The sequence below is a fragment of the Gavia stellata genome, chromosome 30 (assembly GCF_030936135.1).
Source record: "Gavia stellata isolate bGavSte3 chromosome 30, bGavSte3.hap2, whole genome shotgun sequence".
Classification (NCBI taxonomy): domain Eukaryota; kingdom Metazoa; phylum Chordata; class Aves; order Gaviiformes; family Gaviidae; genus Gavia; species Gavia stellata.
In genome coordinates, this window is record NC_082623.1 from 6493614 (window position 1) to 6513821 (window position 20208).

The 20208-nt window shown below is 50.5% G+C and overlaps 1 protein-coding gene across 1 annotated transcript in view; it reads left to right on the plus strand.

Annotated features, from left to right (window-relative positions):
• The first annotated feature begins 12128 nt into the window (after positions 1–12128).
• The window catches only part of RAP1A (RAP1A, member of RAS oncogene family), a 42063-nt gene continuing 33983 nt past the window's right edge, over positions 12129–20208 (plus strand). Inside the window, exons 1-2 of the mRNA XM_059831333.1 lie at positions 12129–12143; positions 12825–12939. The gene's annotated coding sequence lies outside the window, so the exon portion shown is untranslated. The remainder of the gene's footprint in view (positions 12144–12824; positions 12940–20208) is intronic.

Below are 20208 nucleotides of genomic sequence, written 5' to 3' on the forward strand. Positions count from 1 at the left end.
AATTTAAACTGCGCGTGTTGCTGGCTAAATAATAACACAACATTTATTACTGGCCTGAGAATAAGATTTAGTACCTATTTTGTGCAGCTTTACAGCACCTCAGAGCCCCAGAAGGAGCTGCGAGGTGACGGGATGGCTGTATTTATGGGAGATTGGATAGCACAGCCACTACAGTTTTTTGCTGAGGAAGAAATATGGGAAATGCACGTCTGGAAGCACGGTGAGATAAAGCATTAGAGTTTCCATCTCCTCAGCTCCTCGCCGTTTCCGCTCCGCTTCAAGCGTGTGGGGCGGTGGGGGGGTGAAACTGCTGAGTTGGGCTTTGCTCATTTGGCAGACGGGAAATGCAAATCGCGCTCACTCAGGGTTTCCGTGCGGGGATGGAGCGGGGGGAGCCCACGGCCTGACGGGGACCGCGCCAGCAGGAGTGGGACCTGTGGAGCAGGGCACGAGGAGGGCACCTGAGCTAAGAGCTGGCTTGGACACGGATATATACACACACACACATAGGTTTATATATATAGAAAACTGCCGTTATTAGGCAGCAGGATGGAGTCCGGGCAGTGTGGGCTTGCATCGCCCCGGCCCCAGCTGCGAGCATGTGCCGCCTCCAGGAGGGACGGCTGCCGCATCTCTCGAACTGGTCCTCGTCTCCAAAACTCAGTGCTGGGCTGAGCGGGGAGAAGAGCTGCACCCGGAGCAGTCAGACCCATTGCCAAGCGCTGCCCCTTTACGAAGCTGTTTGCTGCACGTTGGCGAGTGTTTGATTTCCTAATCTCGTGGAAGTTTAATTTGCGGAGGAAATCCCGTCCCCCTTGCCTGCCTGGCATCGGCATGGCCTCATGCCGTGCTCTGTAGCCATTAAGGCAGGAAGGATCTTCAGGGCAGCCCTGACGAGCACGCGGCCAAGGGTCTGCAGCAGATAACGCTGCGCAGGGATGAACTGCAGCGTTTTGGGTTCCTTGGTTACCCAAGGCAAACATTGTAATCGGCTGTCAAAATAGCAAGGCCACTGACAAATGGGCGATTTATGGCCACCTTGAGCTGCAGCCTGGGAGGTTCTGCCATCCCAGGGAGCAGAGGCTCAGAGATGTCATTCGGAGGCCCTTGCTGCAAACGTACGTGCTGCGGACCCAGCTTTGTTAGGCCGGGGAGCTCGCTGCCCTGCCTGGCGCCCCGTGGGTCCAGCCCGGCCGTGCTGTGGCACATCTTTGAGGGAGTGGGTCAGTCTTTGTGTTTTAAAGGGTGGAGAAGCCACAGCTCTCGCTGGCATCACCCAAGAGCTGCTGGTCCACCCTGTCAAAGGGCTGCATCTCGCTTTTGCTATGAGTCCTTCTGCCTCCAGCTCTCATGTGCTGTTCTGCCATCCAAAACCATTTGCCCGGGTGGATATTTCGAAACTGCAATTAGCTCATTTTTAACGCCCCTTAGAGCCATTCTAGTCTTTGCAACTCTCAACCCAAGAGAAGATTTTCAGGGCAGATGGAAGTCTGCTAGCTCTTCTCTCCTATGTTTTCACACCCAGTTTGAAGTGTGGACCAGGACCCAGTGCCATGGTCAGTGCTGGGCCCCAGTGGCCCCCGCAGACCCGCAGCCAGCTCCTGATTCCTGCCCACCGGGAAGGAAAAAGCAGCACCAGCCGCATGCATTACTGTACAAGGTGGATCGGTTCTCACCAGACAAGCAGCCGTGGGCATCGCTAGGAGGAGGTGATCCCAGTGTCTGCAAGCAGAGCCCACCTCGGCCCCTCTGGTTGCTCAGGATGGGGGGGCTGGAGGGCACCCACTGCCCCTATATGCTACCCAGACGGGATGGCATGGGAGCTCAGCTCGGAGCAGGTGACGATGGTGACGAAGCAGCCACTGCTCTGCGAGATGTAGGAGAGATGAGTCTGAGGGAGTGGCACTCACCTCGCTTCGGGGTCATGAAGTTTGCTGCTGGCACCGCTCGCTCGCTCATGGCCCAAGAAAAACATCCCTCCCAGCCCTCCTGGCAGAGCGCGGATCCGCCGGCGCAGAGGCAACACGGCCGCGGCTCTGCATCGCCATCCCACCACACTGCCTTTGGGAAGGAGCGCTGGACCCGCTCCATCCCTGCGTGCCAGCTCTCCGAGGCAGCTCTACCTGCTGCGGGCTTGCCCGTGGCCAGGCGAGCGGGAAGCTCCTGTCCTCCTCCTCACTGGCATAGAGGCTGTGGGGTTGGGACCACAGGCTGTGTCGCCAGTGCTGGGGGAGCATTGGCTGGGTTTGGAGAAGCAGCAGCTCCAAACCAGGGGCTCCAGGCCCAAACCAGCCTGTTGTCCTCCGTAACTGATGTCCTTGCCACCAGCAGCGCTCAGCCAAAAGCATCACAGATCTGACAGGGTGGTGGCAGTGGGCAGGCAGCACGGAGGCTTGCTCTGCAGGGATTTGCAGGTCACAGCACAAGTCACCGTGCACAGAGGAGACGTGGGGACACTGGAAGAACCACACTGAGGACAGTTCTTAGCAGTTGCAAGATATTAGTCATTCTCATTCTGCATCAAACCTCAATGGAAAAACCCCGTGTGCGGGCTGCCAGGACACCTGCCAGTTGGGAAGGCTCCTGGTGGAGCAGCAGAAGTGACCAGGCCCCAGCAGAGCCAGCTCCAAAGAGCTGCTGCTGTCCCGCTGGCGTCGAAGCGGTTGCAGCAGCGTGCCTGGAAGATCCCGGTCGGAGCGACAGGGAGGCCACGGAGGGCAGGTCCCCAGCTCCCGCCAGCCCGGCAGGCAGGCAGGCTCCACGCACAGGGTGGCGTGGAGGGGCTGGAGCCTCAGCTGAGCCGCCCCGCTGCTCGCTGCTGCAGGACAGAGGGCACAGAGCGGAGCAGATGAGCAGAGGAGCTGCCGGGGAGCCCTGGCTCCCTCCCAGGGACGTGCCCCGGCAGCAACGCGCGGTGGTGACAGCAGCCATCAGTGAGAGGTCGTCAGTCTGGTATGCGGCACCTCACCACAACATACAGAACAGGCAGTAAAACAAGTGATTAAATGGTCTGATATCTTGCGGTTTCTGTAACTCTGGAAATACAAGTGGAGTTTTCTGTTGTTAAGGTAACTCTAAGAACCGGCTCCAGTCACCCCACGAGCTCGGTACACATTCTGGTATATCAAATGGGACAGCACTTCTTGGGAGGCTTCCTGGCTGTTTTGAGTAAAGGTGAGATCTCCTGGCAGATAAATCCCCTCACCCCCTGCACGCTTCTTCCTTGGGAAAACAGCCCTGGGAGCACAGCTTCGGTCCAGCCCTCCCCACCAAGCAGGTACAACGCCGGTGACTTGCTCCTCGCTGGCACTGCCTGCCAGCTGGAGCGGGGCTCAGTCCGACGTCCACCCGTCCGTTTTAGTGGGAAGCCAAGAAACTAGGTGACCCAAAACCCGGCTGTTTGCCCCCACACTGCCAAGGTCATTGCTGGGCTGCGTGCTGTGGGGTCAGTGGGTTCAGCTTTTTTTCCAATACCTGGCATTGTCTGGCATAAATGCCGATACAGCTTCAGTCCATGAGATCTTAATCTTCACCGCGTCAGTCCTACACCCATACCATCACCACGTTCACCTACAAGAGTTTGTCATATCCAGGTGGGCACGCTTTTGGAAAGCAAGAGGTTTTGGTGGCAAATAGAGAAGGAAAGCAAAGCACTGTGTACGAGAATAAATGGCTGCATTTGTTTTGAAGGCCTGAGAGCTGAAGGAAAAGATCTTGAAGATTTTGCATGTGTATGCAGGGAGATGAGCTGCTGTTCCGTGCAGCTGGTCACAAAGCAGTGCCTGACCTGAGGTAAAGCTTCCCTTCTCAGACACAGCCATTAAAACAGTCCTGCATCAGTGGGACTGCAGAGTCATTACACGCTTCCTTGTAATATGGAAATTATTTCCAAACGGTGCTTTTAGGAAATGCTCCATTGCCCACCTTCTGGCCTCAGTTACTAGTTTTGCAAACCCAAGCATGGGTGACCAGCGAAGGGAGCAGGGAAGGCTGCAGCTGCAGCCCTGGGCTGGCTGTGCTTCGCCCGGAGTGCTCAGGACGGGGGGACAGCACTTGCCGCGCAGCAGGACGAAGGGACGCCCGCAGCCGGGGCCCCCGAGGCTGCCCCGGGGCAGCGCTTGGGGCAGAGCCACAGCAAAGGGCCCCGCATGCACTTGCTGGGCTCTGCCTGCGTATGCACCATAGCTCGCTCTATCGAGCCAGGACCTCATGCACAGATGCTCTCATTAATGCTGAAACAAGCACGCAAAAAATCTGCAGCACTAAAAGCACGTTTCTGCTGGTGCTGCATCCTAGGAGGGAGCTGCCACAGCCCTGGGTGCTGCAATCTGTGCAGGCAGAGAGCGACCGAGTCCACTCGCGCTGACACAGACAGCGCAGGCTGGCCTGCTTCTCCGTGCAAACCATCTGTTGCGTTTCTCACATCATATGCAACTGTTTTATCTTTGCTCATTTCTATTGCTAAACAGTGGCTGGGAGATGAGCTATTTTAAAGTGCATCTGCTGTTATTTATACAAACATTTTCTTTTCAAAGGGCAACAGAGGAAAGTGTTGAAAATCAAAGCACCCCCAAATGTTTCTAGGATGTAATTGGGCTGCTTCTCTGCTGGCGATGCAGGCATGCATGCTGCTCGCTAGCGACAGACACGATGGCTCATCTTTTGAAGAGTTTACTGCTTTCCGTAATGTTTAGCTGCAGAAAGGCAGATCAGCGTGCGCTGCCGCAGGTGTCCGGGCACCGCAGCGTGACCCTGCCAGCCCTCGCGAGCCAGCGGCAGCACTGATCTGCCAACCCATGGGCCACGCGGGGAGAAACCCCATGAGGGTTGCAGAACCCCGAACAAGACATCCAGTCCTTACTCAGGCAAAGTTTCCAGTCAACTGAGTCATAACTGGAGTGGAAATTACTCATGATCTGGTGAGGAGGCAACAGCTGATTTCAGAGAGAAGGTCACGGCTGCGTGGCGGGTTGGATGGTGACTGCGATACGCTGCTGCTGCCCCAAAAGACCAAGGTCTACTGTACTTGGAGGGGAACATTTTCTTTTCAGCACAGGCTGTGAGGAGACACAGGTGCCTTGTGCGCCCTCTTATTCAGTGTTTGCTTTACTGTTAACATAAAATAATGGCCTTTCTGTGGGAAAACACCTACTTTTTCCTGAGCAAGAGGCATAAAGCCAGTATTATTAGCTTGCATTCAGTAAGCAATCAGAAAATGAAGAGTGCTATCGTAAGGCTAAGTGTTACTGTAATCGTAATTATAGTGGTGCAACTAACAGAAAGAGCTGCGAAACAGCCTCTCCTGAAACAGCTGTTCCAAGACGAGCTCCCCTAACTCCTGAAAGCGGGAGGAGTAAGAGATTGCTGGAGGGTCTCCAAGGCTATGGGATGATTAGGTCCACTTAGGACAGCAGAGCAGCACTAACTGGAGACATGCATCTCTTACCCAGGTACAGCTGAGTTCGTTATTAACTCACTGATGTCTTTATAAGCCCTGTCCTGGAACCCTGTGCCTGGCCTGACTGGTTGCTGGTTGTGCTGCTGGCCTGGGGTAACTGGTATGGGTGGAAGAAGGACTGGCTGAAGACTTGTGGTTCCTGCCAGGCATGTAACAGGTGTTTGAAACCCATGAAGGGAAACATGGGAGCAAGCACTTGTTGGATTAGACTTTCTCCCATTTAATCGCAAGGCAATATTTGCCTCATTGTGTGTGGTTACCAGCATACCTACAAAGTCAAAGAAATGTCTCTGACTTCCTCTAGTACTTAAAACCTTAAAATTAAATTTTCATTTTAATTTTTTCTTTTTCCCCATACTTCCTGCCCCTTCCCTATACTGCCTGAATTTTACCAAATAGAAGTAGGAAAATGGAAGCTGCCCCTGTCCTAGAAACAGGTGAAAGCAGCTGGGAACTGCCTGGGGAGGAGGAGGTTTTGTACCGGGCTGCCGCACCGAGTGCTTGCCTCCCAAGTGCTGTACAGGAAGAAGTTGGGTAATGGCAAAAGGTATGTGGTTGCAGCTGCCTTTGAGCAGCGAGCACAGTTTGTCAGCTGAAAGAATAACACTTGTTCTTGCTCATTTTGGATTCTGCTGTCCCAGCCTTTTGTGCTTGAGACGGTGCCTCTCCTGGCCGTTGCTTTGAGGGGTCTGGGAGCTCCAGTCTCCTCACCTTGGGCTTTGTCTCCTGGAACTCCAGCAGCTTTGATCAAGCCACTTCACAAATTGTGTGTGGGCTAAGCGAGGGCAGAATCAGGCCCAGGGCTGTGCTATGTGGGTCTCTGCGTGGAGACGCTAGCCAGACCTGCCAGGCACGCTTGTCGGAGGATTTGTCAAGTAACCTACAAAAGCGTGTCTCGATGTGCTCAGTTCTCATCAGCTACCGTTATGTGAGTGAATCCTGGAGTGCACTGCGTGGCCTTGTATGGTCCTCGCCTGGGGTAAGTAACTTTCCTTTTCATGGATGAGTAAGATATTTTGTTGTTGTTTTCACTTTCACTGGCTGGCACAAGCAAAAGGCAGGCAGCTTTCTGCGTGGTAGCAGGGTGGGACTGCTCCAGTGTTTCCCCCTTCCAGACACCCATGTTTACAAGTGGGCTGGGAGGAGGGATGAAACATCAGTAGCTGGAGAAGGTCCCAGGGTAAAGGAACTGCAGGCAATGCAGCCCCCAATTTCCTTACCAGAGGAGAGCGGACTTTCCAAGTGAAAGTGGTGCATGCATAGAGCTGTGTGGGGAGGGCTGTTTCCTTCTGGGCTTCCAGGCTGCTGCCATAAAAATTATACAGACCTCCCCATCACCCTCTGATTCACTCCTGTGTTTCTGCTTGGCCAAATGTTTTAGGTAGGTATGAGCTGCTGCTGGGTGAGATCCCACCCCAGGCTGGGACCATCTCCCATTGTGTGTCCCAGCTTCTGAAAGACAAAATCACCTCTCCCATCCAAAAATAGACACAGCAAACTGCTCGGTAGCAGCTCTCTGCCATGAATAGACCGGCTGTGTAGTGGGGAGATGCATGGATAAGATTGCTTGGAAGACTAATTCAAATATAGCTCCACAACCAACACCTGTGATTAAAGACAAGAGAGGTACACAGGCTAATGTCTCAGCTCCTGGGTTAGCTTTCAGGGTCATTTCCTTGCCAACAGTCTCCTCTGGTAGTAAATGCCAGGCTGCTACAGCTTTGGACAAGTAAATTCTTGCTTGTAGAAAGCAAGGAGTAAAAGCAGCCCATTATGTTGCCATTAGACTAAAAAATGGGAAACCCTCTATGGTAATAAGCAGTTCCCTGCCATACCTGAGCAGCGGGAAGTGTGATTTGTGCTTTCTTCCCCAGCAAGTTTCACAGCCTCCGATGACATTTATTTACAAAACCCTTGAACCAGAAACCCGTATCAGCCTCTGCCTTTCTCCCTACTCTGCAGAATCGCAGAGAGCAGACACCAGACTGACACTGGGATTTTCTGGCATGCTTGCAAGCTGGGGTAACGTTCAGGAAGCTGCATAAGAAGCCTCCATCCTATGTCCCTGTTGGAGAGACCAGTGGAAGTCAGAGGAGGAAAGCCCAGGCTTGCTGATGCTTCTGACAAAGGGAGCACTGCTCCTGCCTCCTCATCCCTTCTGCAGACCCTGTGCTCGCAGCTGGGGACATCATCTTTAAGGCTCAACCCTGGAAAGTACCTTAGCATTTGCAGCTACCCGTTAGGGTTCAGCCTTTCCTGTGTTTTCAGGCAACTTTAATGATACTGGCTGAGTCGGGAGAGAACGGCAGCAGCACTGCTGCCCCGGCGTTGTAGCTGACGGAAAAGCCAGCCCAGGCTTTCCCTTTGGAAACCTGCTAGGCCTTTTGTGGAGCACTGGTTGGGACCAGCCCTCCCTCCCCAGCTTCCACACCTCCCAGCTCATCTGCCTAATTATCCGGCAGCTTCACCCAGCCAGACAGTGGGCATGGAAAAAATAGGTCTGCTGCAGTCTGGAGAGGGATGGTGTTTTCTGCAGAGCAGTCTGGTCCTGTCTGGTGACCGGCTCATGGCTTTGCAGCTCACCTGCCTCCACAGAACCTGTCGGATGCCGGTGTGTGTTCAGTGATCCTTTACGGGCCGGCCCCTGGCAAGGACTCCGCACCCTCAGGAGCACCGCGTCGGGGCGGTGAGGTGAAGGGTGTGCTCAGTGACCCCTGCAGCCACGTTACCAGCCACCGGAGCCGCTCTCAGTACAGTGTCGGTGGTGTGGGTGTGCACTGTTAATAACACCATTAAGTCATTATTCCTAATGATACACTGCAGTCTCATCTGTAAAGAAAATATTGTGTTTGCACTTCAAAAGCTCATGTTGAGCTCTTTGTAATGAGTATTTTTTTCCTATTTCTTCCATGACTATACTTTAAAAAACCCTATTATTGCAAGTTTAGAGAGGACTAGTTTCTTTTTTGTGCAGTTTTAAGTTGAGACAATCAGGACACAATCACCATGCAGTCAGCACCTTTATTTTTAACGACTAGAGCAATAATGATGTGTTATTAGCCTGTACGGTGTCAAATACTTTCATTTAAATGTGCTGTTGATGTGTGTTACCGAGCTGAGTTCTGCTCTCTAGTCCTGTGATTCTATCAGCCAGGAATCCAAGTTCATTATGCCATTGCAAATTGTTTCTGGATTTCATTAAATCAGCAAATGGGCATTAGCTAGATATTTGCATCAGCTGAACTTGTGATAATTTATCCAATTGGGCAATTGTTTTGGAATAAAAAAGACCTGGGGGATTATGATTCATTTTCATTTGTCTGTGTAAGTCTCAGTGCAACCCCTGCGACTCGGCTGCAAAGCCAGGCACAGATTTGCAATCCTACTGCGGGTGCTGGGGATAAGTGTTTTCCCTTCAGTCTTCCACTGCTGCCACATGCCGCGAAAAGGGGAGTGAAATGCTGGCGTAATTCAACAATATCAATGGGTTTAGATTGGCGAGGTCAGAAAAGACATTCTTGTGGCAACTTGTGTTTTATATAAATAGAAAGGTTGTGATAAATGACAATATTTTTTATAAAACTGCAATGTTAAGGGCCACTGGGTATCTTGGGCAGTGTCCAGGACATACCAGGTTGTATCCTGTATGTGACGAGATCGAGAGACTCGATTCTCTCTGCCTGATAAACCCTATGTTGTTGCTGAGGTTGTGTGGAGTAGAAATCCACTGTTTGGGGATGTCAGCAGGTTTTACCCCCTTCAAGCAGGTGTAAGTGATGTCAGTAACACTGTAGGTGTCCCTGAAATAGTAGGATTTGTTATAAATTGGAAAATGCAGTGAGGGAGAGACAAGGTGTGGACACAGGATTTAACACCCTGTTGACAGGCTGAATTTGCTGACGAGCAATCCCCCATTGCACAAGAGATAAGGTGCAGCAGCACAGCAGTGGCACAGGCTCCAGCACCGGCAGTCTGTCCGTCGGGCCGCATCCCTCTGCTAAAGGAGAAGGGCAGCACGTAGGGCTGGGAGAAGCGAAGATCCAGATTTATTCCCTGTTGAACTCAGTAGGAAAAGTCCCTCTGATTGCAGCTGAACGTGGACCCCTTTCTCCTTCTCTTCTAATCATTTTGTAACCAGGTTCACATTCATCCAGATCTCATTTTACGTACTTGCAAAGTCTGACTCAGCGATAAATGTTATCAGCTTCCATTCAAACCTGCAGAAAACTGAAAGAAGCCAACCTTCCCAGAACAGACACTAAATGCTTTGTCTTGCTGAGTCAGGCCCTGAGTGTGCCTGGACCCTTATTGTTTTGAAACTTAGAAGATGGTCCACAACCCCTGAAATAGATAAGTGTTTGATTCATTGGATGCTATAAAGTTCTTCAGTCAGTAATGCTGAGTGGGAAAAGCTGCAGATGCATTGATATCTGGGACAGAGTTTATTAAACCTTTAATTTTAAAGGAAACCTTGAGTAAAGCCTTGCAAAATGTTCATATACCTCCATGTATATTGAGCCTTTTAAAGGACATAAGAGCCTCCTTGTGCAGCTTCTATCCACAGGAATGAATTGTTTTTGCTGACTTAACTGCTGTTTTAAAAGCTGCAATTACTGATATTTTGTCTCTGCATGTTTTCCAGATACAGCCTCATGTTTTTAACATAGAGCTAGTAATTTCCTAAGTTCACAGATTTCACGATAATGTTTGTATTCAGAGGAAACAAGTTGCTCAGCCACCAGCATTAAGCATCCTCAAAGGCAGACAATGCTGCCACACCGACTGCCCCACTGCGAGGGGAGGACGGAGCCCTGCTGCTGAGGCTGGCAGAGAGAAAATGTGGAAATCCCTCTGCTGCGATGAGCCTGCCTCCAGCTATTCAGATTAAGAAACAGTGATTCACCTGCTCGCTTCCAGCACGGTGGTCCCCAGGGAAGGAGATACCTCGCCAGGACTTGGGCCATAAAGAACAGGGATTTATAGATCAGTATCAGCAGAGCTGTACCTGGAAGCAAAATTCTGTGCTGTGTATTTCTACTGCGTGCACAAAGACTGCGAGTGGGAGAACTAGAGCACGGTTCTCTCTCAATTAGAGTGGAGGATGAGAGTGGGGACTCTGAGCTGTGTTTGTCTCCTGGCTGCTGACTTGCTAGGGATTTTGGATAAGTCATTTAATCTCTCTGACTTAATTTCCTCATCTGTTAAACCAGACAAGTAATGTTTAGCATTTTTGTTGGAGTTCTGGATGAAAGGCAGCGTGAATGCAAAAATATTATTGCTCCAGCCTCAGACTTCAACAAATCTCCTGCTCCTGTCCCTGAAGTTTTGCAAGTGAAGAGAGCAGGGTGCTGGGGAGGGCACCCGCTTCGCTGCCCGCTGCAGAGCGATGCTGCTACCTCGAGCCCTTTGTCTGCAGCCTCACCTTGAGCGTCCCCAGGGACGGTGGCTGCAGTCCTCGCCCTGTCCCCGGTTAGGTAAGGAGGCAATGCTGTGCTTGCGAACGTGAGATACCCCTCTGCATTTTAAGTAACGCTCATGGAGAGCTAGGCATTCAAATGGTGGAAGCAATTGCAGCTCTTCATGCCTCATTTATACACTTTTAACCAGAAAAAAAATTTCAAAAGATTTTACTGATATCTATTAACTACTGACATTAGCTTTTCTGGAGTATGTATTTTATAGCTGGATTATAGTTTGTTAGGACTAGGGAAGCAATCTAACAGATCACAAGACCCTGTGCCGTGACTATGGTGAACTTCTGACCTGCTCCTTTCTGCACGGCTGCTGTCACGCAAACACCCGAGTGACATAAAACCAGCATCAGGATATATGTGCATATACATTTCCTCTTTCTGCATTCCATCTGTTTCTCCTTCATTACAGGTATATTTTATTACCAATGTTACAATTCTTTATACTTTAAGAAAAAAAAATCACATTATGATGAAGTGCTGTGTTTCAGGAAACACTTTCAGTTGGACGGTGACGAGATGATGCAGCTCCGTGCAGGGGAGGGCCCGCGCCCCCCAGCAGCGATGAGCACGGCGGCCTCGAAGCTGCCGCTCGAGTCCCGTCCCCGGGCAGGCATCGCGCCCCGCACCGCTGCCAACGCCTTCCCCCCGATAAGGAAACGCCCCATGATCTGCTCGGCCCCGGCTCTATTTGCCGTCACCCGGTGCCAGGGCTTGGCCCGCTTCCATCTGCCCTCCGCGGCCTCCGCTGGTCTCGCCGGGGGCGTGAGCAGCCGGTGCCCGGGCAGGCCGGGGGGGCCCCCGGAGCCGCTGGGCCGGTGGCCGAGCGAGCGGAGCCCGAGGCCCAGCTGCCGCCATGGCCCCTGTGGCGGAGCCGGGACGCCCCTCGCGGGTGACCTTCGCCCGGGGCGGGGGGAGGACGGCGGGCGGCGAGCCGGGGGCCCAGCGGGGACGGGTCCCGGCACGGGGACGGGTCCCCGCACCTGCCCGGGCCCGCAGGCGCCGCCGCCGCCCGGAACTTTTCGCGGGCCTTCCCCGGTCACGTCCCCTCCCGCCGCGCCGGCTCCGCGCCCCCGCCCGGCCCGGCCCGCCCCGCTGGCTCCTCCCCAGGCCGCGGCCGGTGAGGGCGGAGCGGACGCGGCGCCGCCGCCGCGCACAGCAGCCGAGCCCCGAGCCGAGCGGCGGGAGGCGGCGGGCGGCCCGGAAGGCGGCGGGTGAGCGGGGCGGCGGCGCCGGCCGCGGGGGGAGGGAGCGGGAACGGGAACGGGCGCGGCGGGGCCCCGCGGGCGGTGGCGGGCCGGCTCCGGGCGCCCCCGCTGGGGCCTGGCCGCGGCGAGGCCGCGGGGCCGCGTCCCGGGGCGGGAGCGAGCGGGTCGGGGGGACGGCCCGGGGGCGCGGGCCGAGGGGGCGGCGGGGGGTCCGGCGGCGCGGGGCCGGGGAGCGAGGCGGTGTCGGCGGGGACGGGCTGAGCGCTCCCTCCCCGGGGGCGCGGCGAAGCCCAGCCGGCAGCGAGGGGGAGGCGGCTTCTCCCCGGCCCTGGCCGCGGCGGGGCGGGAGGGGCTGCCCGCGCTGGGCCCCGGCCGGGGCGGCGCGGAGCTCCCCGCTGCCGGGCCGCCCGTCCCGCGGCGGTGGTGGGGCTGCCCCGTCCCCGGCGGGCGCCGGGCGCGGGCTGGACATCCATCTTGTGCGGCTGTGCCGCGGCCGCCGGCCCCCGGCGAGGGCGGCGGGGCTCCGGGCGAGGGAAGGCGGCGAGGGCGGCGGGGCTCCGGGCGAGGGAAGGCGGCCAGGCGCCGGGAGGCTGCCGGGGCCGAGGCGGGGCCGGTTGGCCCTCGGCGCAGCGAAGGGTGTCGCGGTGCCTCGGGAAATAACCAAAATTCTTTTGGTGTTTCGTATAGTCAGGTGTGCGCCGGGCGTCCCGGGCTCGAGGGGAGCGCGTGCCGTCTCGCTGTTCCCCGAGATGTAAAGGGGCGCAAAAAGCTCTCGCGCTGTCGTCCCCGAAGACCACTGGAGGTAAACGGAGGGCGAGGCCGGAGGGGCGCGGGAGGGCGGCGTTCGGGCGGGCTGGGCCAGGCGACGGCAGGGCGAGGGCCATTCTTCGCCCGCGGCCCCGCTTCTCTGCCCCAGAGGGTGGGCCGGGGGTCTGGGCCGGGGGTCTGGGCCGGAGGCAGGTGGGACGAGCCAGGCCAAGGGGACGGCTTGGCGCTCGAAGTGGGCGCTGAGCAGCCCCTCGCGAGGCGTGCGGAGCAACGCGCTGGTCCGCCCTTGTCCTCCCAGCCCAGGGACCAGTTGTCTTAGACCGCTTCAGCTCTGAAATGGTTTCTTGCGCTTCCCTCAGTCGCTTTAGAGGCAGTTTAAAGAGAAACTGATCTCTGTGTAGGGAAACTTTTGCGTTTAGATACTTTTTGTTAATGAGTGTCTTTGCTAGGATACTGGAGCTACAATACGAGTGGTTTTCGTGCAAGGATTTCTCTGAAGCTTTCTCGGTGGGAGGGTTGGGGTTTGGACACACCGAGTTGATACCAACTGACACAGAACTGGAATTGGCTCTTGGGTTTTGCTTTGCTCACAGCTTGGAAAGAGCTGCAAACAGGAAGGGCAAACCATGAAAACTGTGGGTTTTTTCCCTTCAGTAGCTTAACGAGGGAGATAATATTTCTTGAAATAGTTGTTTGACTTAAAAATGCCTGTCTGCCTTCAGAGTATTATATCAGCACTCTATAATTTCTGTTGCTTTTGTAATTCTGAGTTAGTAGAATTGCTCCACATAAAAAGAGACACCAGATTATTTGAAGAGTTAAACTGAGGAACCGGCTGTTTAGTTGAGAGTCGCTGTCTGCCGTGAAGTGTTTCACTGTTGTGATTTTTGTCATTGCTTTCTCTTACTGAAACAGTATGTCATTCACTCTCACTGGTGCTAGCAGATCCCTCAGATTCTGAAAGGGTTTTAAATGTGGGAATTTGTGAGACTTTTAGGCAGTAACGGATGAAGCCATGGAGAAACAAGGTAGTGCATTAGCAGTCAAAGTTCTGTGCCTTTAATGAGAAGCTACCCGAAATGAGGCAACTTCAAGGGAAGTTTTAGATGCAGCTCCCTTGCCTTTGTGATATCGGCAACTTTTTTAATTTATAGAAGCGGTGTAGTTCACCATGTCCCAAGTATGAAATGCTGTCTGATTATTCTGACATCATTAGCACGTTGCTATAGTGACTTCATTACGCTGGGAATGCCATGTTCACATCCTGTTGCTATGGTAAAGATCAGTGTAATAAATAAAAACATTTAATGTTCTGTTCATCATCGTGACAGAAAAAATGCCGTCGATTTATTGACGCGATTGCCTGAAGACTGACAACATATTCCACCAAAAGTTTTTAATGCCAAGTTAGAAACTGGGAAACTGTCACTTGCAGTTCTCAGCACATTGTCCCTTCCTTCTCTCTCTTGTGCCGGGTAGCAGAAGTTGTGAAATCCTAGTTTTGGAAATGAGAATGAGAATACGTATGTCGTTCCTCAAGGTGGAGTCGACAGGAAGTGCTGTGCTCACATACACTGCTTCTAAAAATAATCTGTTTTCGTGCGCAGTATTTGCTACGCACCAGGAGGAGAGGAGTGTTTGTGTTCTGTCAGGCTAAGATCGTCCACAGCAAAGTGAGTTACACTTCGTAAAAGCAGATACTTCTTATGGCCTTTGCAAACGTAGGAGAGTAGCCTGGAAGGGTGTCGCTGGTCGGATCAAGGGACCGCGTACGGTGCAAAAGAAACCTTGATGGCACGTAGTAGGCCCAGCTGGTGCCGGCAGACCCAAGAGTTGCAGTTCTGAAGACTCAAAGGAACTAAGCGCGGTGTCTGTCATCACATGTCCTGGCTCTGGTGTGGCCGTTTTTAGGGTAAGTAGCTTTGCTGAAGGTTTTGAGAGGACTGCGTGCCAAATGGACTAAATTGCTAGCACAGTATAATGCCAGTGATATGTTAATGCTTTTATTTGGAGACTAATGTTTACGCAGTTTACCAAAACGGTTTATATTTGAAACCATAAGCTGCAAATATACAGGCATAGACTATTTGTGATACATTTCGTGGCTGTTCATCCAGTCTGAGGACTGGTCTTAAAAAAACTGCGATGTAATTGGATAGCAGTAGTGTAACATGTGGGCATACTCTACCATAAAAGTTGGAATTGTATATTGAATCATAGTCTGAGGCACAAACAACTCTAAACATTTGTTTGTACTATATATTGCAGTGTTTTTTCTTATACCATCCACGTGCACAGTGTACTTGGTGGCACTTTGAACTCGTACTTAGTATTTAGAGAACAGATTGCTTCTGTGCAACTTTACAGAGGCTTTCAAAAAAGTAATCTTGAAGAGGAATTCTAATATTCCGAGAACAGGAACATGTTATCTCTTTATACTAGAGAAAAGGAAGTGAATCTTTTGAACATACCTAAAGTTCAAATCTTTACTCTTTGTATTTAAACTTGTAGCTGTTTGAAATTCATCATTCCCCTTGGTCCACTGTTACTTTCAACCTTGCTGAGATCAGTTCAGCAGAGCGCTGCTCTGGCTGGGGATCCCGATGAAAAGGGGTTTTTAGGATAATGTGGGAGACTTCCTGTTTTATCGCTTTCTTTTAATTTCTGATGAGCCAGAGTAATGTTATACATCAAGCACTTTTGGTAGCTTTGTGTGTTTAATTCTGCAGAAGCAGATTCAAGAGAGACCTAACTTTTAAAACTTGGTCAAGTCCTGGGGTTGTGTTTGGATTTTTTTTTTTTTTGCCTTGATTTGAGGTGGGTTTTTTTGTTTTTTGGTTTTTTTTTTATTTTTAAGAGGAGATAGTGGGGATGGTGGTTAGACTACAGCCTGAATTCATTTTATGCTGAGCTCTGAAGTAGTTATTGATTTGCTTTTACTCTTTTACTTAATAGGTAATAGGAAATTGAACAGAATTTTAATGAAAGCATCTTTTTAAAGGGGTGCTCATAAATCCCAGTGTCAAATTTTTACTTAGGCATTTGTGTTCACACTCTGCAAAAGCTTCTGATCTGGAAATGTGACACCTAATGGCAGAGATAAGTAAGGATATTAGAAAGTTGGAAAGAAAAGTTAATCTTGCTGAGCTATCTTGTTTGATCCAGTCTGTCTTGTTCAGATGATAAAACTTGTGTGAGGTGTTTTATTTTACTTGCTGCAGTACTGAAGTCTGGTGGCAGCCAGGATTTGAGATTATTCGGGTTCCTAGACTGCTCTCTGGGTATAAATCAATGTCCTAAAAAGTTCACCTCTCCTTGGATTATATCCTAGCGTCACAGGTACGGAGAGGACAAAGGAGGGCCTAGCTTTTAGTTCCTGAAGCATAGGTTGGAAGGAGACTACAGCTGGTTTAGCTCATGGCTGTTATTTGGCAGACTGAAAACACAATATGCTTCCCACTGCTAGTGTTCCAAATATAATCAAGTTCAGTATATTTCAGTTAATGGAAATGGTTAAATAGAGCATAAAGTTGTGAAGATGAATTTGTTTCAAACCTACATATACAAGCAATAGATTGCATTAGTTAGTCCAGGAAGGGAGGCACAATTTTTATGGGTAACACATTTCCCAGAATGGTTGACTTTTCTTTTTTTAAAGCCGTACAGTTAGAAGTAGTAGTAGGTTGTACAACGGCAGAGGATGAATAATAAGATTAGAGGTCTTAGGCAAGTCATAGATTTAACTCCTTCGCTTTCCCGTTGTTGACTTTTTATTGTTGAGCATTCAGGAACACTTGGAAGCAAGCACTGCATTTAGTGTCTCCAACACTAATATTAGAATGAAAAAAAATCCGTGTTGGTTAAATGAAGAACTGTTGAAATAATATACCAGAAGAGAAAGGATTAAAATAACTGTGAAGAATATATACTTCCGTTAATAACTTCTGAGTAAGAAGGATATAAAAAAAAATTACCTAATGTAAAGTATCTGTGGGTACACTTTTTATATAAATAGTTGAAATAGAAATAACCTTTGATTAGCTTGCATATATACTTGCAACTTCCATGTTGAAAAAATAGTATCTAGCCATATGACATTAATTCTGTATTTCAGTGTTGCTTTTAGCTTTCTTCCCTAAAAGTCCTATACCGCCTAGGAAAGTTGTTGCAGGAATGAGAGTTTATTTAAATAGTCTTTGATAGTCCAAACAAAATGTAGTTTAGATTTGTGTTTGAGACAAGGCTGTGTTCTAAGTGACTTGGCATGAGGCTGTCATGCCCAGGTCTTAGCTTGGTGACCGGTTCTGCTCCAAGTGCCCCCCGCGCTGGTGTTTTCCTGCCTCTGTGTGTGTCCCTGCCTGTGGGCTCCCGGGTGTCAGAGGATGGAGCTGCCTCTCTGAGGAGTTGGCATCTTTAGGGTTGGGTCGCGCAGGGACCAGAAAACAAATCAAGGGTTTGAACTCCATAGCGTGATATTACATAAACAGGGTGAAGTTGAGCCAGATGTTCCTCCTGACTGATGCTCTGGAAAACAATCCTGTATCATAAGAAGTAATATAGATTCCTTAGATGCATCTAGTTTTTTTCTTTCTCCTTAAGATTTCTTGATTTATACTTAAAGAAACTGCAGAATGCATGGTAGCTTTTGATTTCTAAAATAGAGAAGATTTTAGAGTAAATGCTGGTTTTCCTAGCCATACCTTGGAGTTTTTTAAAAATCCAAATAATACGCTTCTTAAGGTTGCTGTGTAGCTAGTAAATCTGGCATTCAACACAGCATTTGATCCACTAATGTAGGATTTTTAGGAGAAACATGGTTATAGTATATAAAAAATGGTGGTTTAGTTATATTTCATGGAGTATCACGAGGGTTGAAAGCAACTACAAGGTAAAATGGCTTTAATGTAGCTCTGAGGCTCCAGCTGAGTGTGCTTTGAGTTGATTGGCTTTTGCTCAGGTGTCAGAGCAGGCCCTGAAAAAGCATCCTCCAAGGTCAGAGTGGACTTGCTGTGGGTGATGGTCCTAAGAGGGCAGAGTAGGTAACTTTTGTTTCCATAGATAGTGTTGTCCATGTGCAAAAAAAGTGATTTTTCAAATTACATGTGGTATGACATATAAAGTAATTGTTTCATGCCTGCTAAGACCTGTTTACCCTGTATTGTTAAAAGCAAAGGAAATTGAGAATGTTTGACAAAAGCAGTTCGTGGATGAGCACTGTAGGTTCTGAAACCTCACGGTGTGAGTTTGGTTTTACCCCAGCATCCGCAGACGTCTCGCCGAGTGACTGGCCCTGCCTATCTCTTGGAGCCTGTCGCGGCAAGGGAAAGACAACGCTGCACGCTGAAGGGACAAGAGGCCATGACGACAAGTGGCAGCAAGGGAAATTTCAGTTAAAGCAAGGACAGACTGTTCCTGTGGGAGCGGTTAAGCACTGGAACAGGCCGTTCAGGACCCTTTGGAGTCTCACTGGAGATACGCAGAACTTGACTGGGCAAGGTCTTGAGTGACCTGGTCTGACTTTGAAGCCAGCCCTGTTTGGAGCAGGGGGTTGTAGCAGAGACCTTTGGAGATCCATTGCAATCTGAATTACCCTCTGTTTCATCGTGTTTACGTGGCACGGTTGTATTACCTGGTAGAGTGGGTGAGATGCGGTGAGAGCTCCAGTGGCCAGAGCTTCAGGCGGTGGTTTCATGGTCACTAAATGCAGTCGCATGCCCCAGTGTCCCCCGTGCTCTGACACTTGCACTCTGAGATGTTGAGGTAACTCAGGGAGCTTAGCTAGCTGAAAACAGAGCTAGTCCCAAAAACGTATATGTAGTTGTCAACCAGATCATTTCTTGCTCTGACTCATTGTGTGGTTGTGCAAGTACCACTGCTGATAGAGGGAAGGAGTTGCCAAGAGAACAAGAAACTGCAGTTCCTGCCTATGTCTGACTTAGGCAGCGTCCTTCTGTCGGTCTTGTGCTGGGACTGTAGCAGAGGTAACATGGTGGCTGTCTGCTTTGCCTGTTACATCTGGAAAGAACAGGACCTGCGACTGTTTCTGGATGGTGGATAAATAGGTGAATATTTGCTCTCTGTCCTCAGTGCTAACGGATTGTTATTTGCAAGGAACAGCCTGCATTGACGGGATTTATATCAAGCTGCCTTTCTGTTGCAACAAATTTAGCGTCTTCGCTGTTTGTTTTTCAGTTGGCTTTGCTTGTTGTGCTGGTGACTTAAGACATCATCTGTGAGTTGGGTTTACATGTCTGCTGGCTGACTGAAACCATACGGAGATAAATGGCTCATTATTAGAAGATACCTGTACTTTCTTGTGGTAGTGATAATTTTGTTAATGATTGCCTGTTTTCTGAGCTCCCGTCTTCTGACAAAAGGGGAGTGCAGGGGGAAGCTCTGTAGACACTAGTGACAGCAGAGCATCAGTCAGGACACAGCACATACCTGCTCAGCTCTCGGTACCTGGTATTTATGCTGAAGCATTTTGTTCTGGTGCTAGACCTACTGATGCCATTTCACTTCCAGGTTTGGTATGAAACAAGTTTTGATCTCCAAAGCTCTGAATGGGACAGAAACTAGTTACTGAGCGATCACTTCTCCCCTTGCAAATACTGCAATAATTAAGCTTGTCTAAAGTAGTCCTTTTAACGATATTAAAATGAAGAGGCTGTGGGAAGATGGGTGGTGTTCAAGGAGGAGGCACTGAGTGTTACATTCCTAATCAGAAATGGTGTGTTTAAGCTTAAATTGCATTCATCTGCTGTGGGAAGATCCTTTGAGGTGTGTGTGGGAAGAAATGGGACACCAGAAACCTTCCCTACTTTGGATCACCAATCATTTTGGGTTTTATAACTTCTGTATTTGCAGGTTGCGCTCACAACGTTGCAGTAGCCAGTACCTCTAGTTAAAGATGAGATTTTAAACTGCGTTGTTTCTGTTTCTCCTGTGACAGTAGTCCACAGGGCATAACAAAGAGCTCTTTTCTCACCGCGTCAGCTGGCTGAAGCAGGTAGGGTAGCTCTGCGTGAATGTGAATGTGGCCACATGAAGACGACGTTTTGATGTGTGTTACTGCTCCGCGCTGCGAGTGGTCCAGCAGGTATTGGGTGCTGGGTGTTGGGAAAGACCTGCTATACCTGAACAGGCACTTCCTCAGTGCAGCTGTAGTGGCTTGACATGAACCTAGGTGAAAGCGCATATTTAATTTTTTTGATTGAGAAATCCACATGCTGACAAAAGCAGACCTTAGTATGTTTTGAAAACTGCTGTTTGTTTTCTTTTGAGGAGGAAAATCCTTTATCTG